This window comes from Seriola dumerili, unplaced genomic scaffold (assembly GCF_002260705.1).
Source record: "Seriola dumerili isolate Sdu_G_001 unplaced genomic scaffold, Sdu_1.0 BDQW01000052.1, whole genome shotgun sequence".
In the NCBI taxonomy this organism is placed as follows: Eukaryota; Metazoa; Chordata; class Actinopteri; order Carangiformes; family Carangidae; genus Seriola; species Seriola dumerili.
In genome coordinates this window covers 16,823,602-16,826,857 of record NW_019174307.1, presented here as the reverse complement: position 1 = coordinate 16,826,857, position 3,256 = coordinate 16,823,602, and positions in this window count along the sequence as shown.

Sequence of the window (3,256 nt, the reverse complement as noted above, 5' to 3'; positions counted from 1 at the left end):
ACTTTTTCAACCGTGTAGTCTTTAGCATTCATCCAGCCTTAGCTTTTTCACCATTTAGCTAATGCATTTAATGTTAGCTAGTTCAACTGTGTATCCATTACCTTTAGCTAATTTTTTAAAGAATTCATCCACCGCTAATACCTACATCCATTACTTTTACATAACAAATTTTAGGATTTATCCATTACTTTTAACTCTAAGTCAACCATTTATCCATTTCTTTTAGCTAACTGGTAGACTTGCTAACTTGCATGATAACTAATTTTCATGAACACACTGAATTACAGTAGTCAGGAACCCTTGGTTGGCTATCATTGATCTACATTCAAGTGATTTTATCGAACCAGTGATTTCTTCATTTCATTCAATGGACCAAAACTTTTTTCATCAGACGTCAAGCATTTGGTGACTATTCATTTCATTCACTGTGGCTAAATCAGAAACACTACTAGGTTGAATGTTTCAGATACACTGCAAAGACTACAACTTCACGGTGGATTTTTTTTTTTTCCCCTCTAGAGACCTACTGTTCTCTTTGCCCAAGGCGTGAACAAAAGTACAACTCTTTAAAAGGCCTTTAAATAGACTGTAAAACTGACAAAGCCTACCTTGGCCTTTTACGCAATAATACGTCTACACAGAGAGACCATTTCTGCTTGAGGCAACGTCCTACACTTGGAGTGCTACCTTGTAGAGCAGTAAGGGAACATGATTTCTTTATGAGCGCTTACTGGGCAGGTAAGACATTCGGACATGAGTAGACAGAAAACAAGGCATGGTGAGGTTTATTGAAGAATTCATGACAGTTCCTTTGTGTAGCCCTCATGTTGACAGTTTCTTAAAACACAGTGATACAAGCTCTATTTAGTAGTCAGGACTCAAAGCACCTGATGTAAAATGAAGACCCTTCACTGACTACGACGAAATGCTTTACATTAGATATCGACAAAACGGTCTATCTCCGATTAATGGAGAATAAAGGCCATCATAATGTTTGGCACTACTTAATAAGCTGAGAAGAAATAAACAGTGTGTAATGATGAGTAAACAAGTCGCCAATGGTCTTTTTCTTTAGTGTCAAGTTTTTACCGCCAATATTTGGTATCTTTTCAAGCTTTTATCTTAGTACAAACCTTAAGAATGCTGAGCAGGTGTAGTGACAAAAAGGTTATCACATTTAACAAACATCACAGCATTTTGGGTGAATTCATTCATTTTTGAGAAAAACAACCACATCTTTGGTTCCACGGTCAATTTCTATGCTGCACAAATACACTAAATAAGCAAAATACAGGCAAAAAGAGGCAGGGAAGCTGTCAGCAGCACTGTATCCCACATATCCTTCAACAGATTTCAAGATGAGTTATTTGATATGTTTCACTTGCTGAACTGTCGAGAGAATCCCTGCTGTTCAGAGGCGACCATTTCTCTATTATTTATGAGGAGTTTGGTGCAAACTTTTTCAACGTCACCTCAATTACCACAAGAACATTTCACCCTGACAGGGAACGTCAGGACGGATATATCAACCTATCAAACTTTGTGTGAATTAGCTCCTGTAACTGTAGCAAAAGTAGGCGAGTGCTCTGGGTATATGCAAACATGCAGGACTGCTAAACATAAACATATCGTACTGCATGCCAAAGGACTTAGGTCTGAGAATAAAAGCTTTACACTGAAATAGACATGAATGTGTCACCACAACTTGTCACCAAGGACAGGAAGACCGACAGACACTGTGAGTAAGTGATTTCTGTCTTGACAGACATCACCTTGGTTTAAATGTTGAAGTGTTTTATGAAAGCCCAGGACTGTTTTGCTTTCAATCAGAACTGGCAATGGTGAGTCAGACACGGAGGTGGGATAAAACAAAAACGAGGAGAGAGCCAGGGACACTCTTTGAATTCATGTGAACTGTCTGCCTATGCACTCAGCCAGTTCACTGCACAGCTTGTGTGTATGTGTGTGTGTGTACATACACTGAGTAGCTCAAAAGGAAAATGGAAATGTCTTTACATTCTCATTTCCTTTGCAGTCTCTCTACTCACCTAAACCCTTGATTTTCACTGCAAACTGTACAGAATTGCACATGTCACGAACAACAATACAACTGCTGATATGTGTTGTCTTGAAACCTCGAGCCATGCAACACTGCTGTAGGAGACGCTCCTACTTCTGTCATAACCTTGGGCTGACAAAAAAACAAAGAGTCATACTGACTTTGTCAAACAGAGGCATGTGTGGTACATTCACATCGCTCCTCCACCTTCCTCTGTGAACTCTACCTCAAGTGTCTGAACGTGGTGCTAAAAACAGGGGCGACACCGCGGTCAGTCACACAGGAAACTGAGAAGGCAGACAACCTCACATCCTGCCTGAGCTTTGGAAGAAACACTTCCTCCTTAAAAGCAGCAAGTGCAAGCGCTACAGATCTCTCACGTGAAAGGCAGCGGTGTTGTGCCGAGTGATGAGCAACAAGATAGATAGTATACATCCCCTGATAATCAAAGCCTAATACGGCAGACGTGCACCCACGTGCCTCTTTGGTGAAAAACAGAATATTATCTCGATGATCTTTGGAGGGAAATTACATTCACAAACATTTCAAGTGAATAAAAGGAAATAACAAAGCAATGTGATTAGCCTGAGGCAGCATTTCCATCACAGACACGAGTTCAAAAGCAACAAAAACAATGGGGTCTCAACTCCGGGATTATGCACACTGGTAATGGCTATATGTTGAACCTGAGGTCCAAAGGATTGTTTGCCAGCAGGCACCTTCTGTTCACTGCTTTTTGTGGAGCTACTGAGACTGGTAGTAAATACATCAAGGCAGTGCTCAAAAACATTTGCACAGGCAGACACGTTTCTCACTTGTGTCAATCTAGAAAATATCCCTGTGATTGCTAAGATTTCTGAACAGGGAAGGATGCTGTGCGTCTTGATCTCACCTTCAAACTGGCAGTGACACAGATGAGACAGAACAGCAGCTCTGATCCAGGGATGGAGCAGTCTGTTTGCTAATGTAACTGAAACCATCCTCCCACCACTCTGTTATCTGCTGACAAATACCACGTAGATACTTCCCATACAGTCTGCACATCTCAAGTCCAGACATCACACATTTACAAAGCGCTGCTGCTCTTGTGCAGCAGTACAACAACAATAGCTGTGGAGCTCAGCAGCCTTCCACTAAAGCAGTCTCCATTTGTTCACTTCAGTCTCTGTCTGTGCGTCCGCCCTGAGCAGCCAGCCC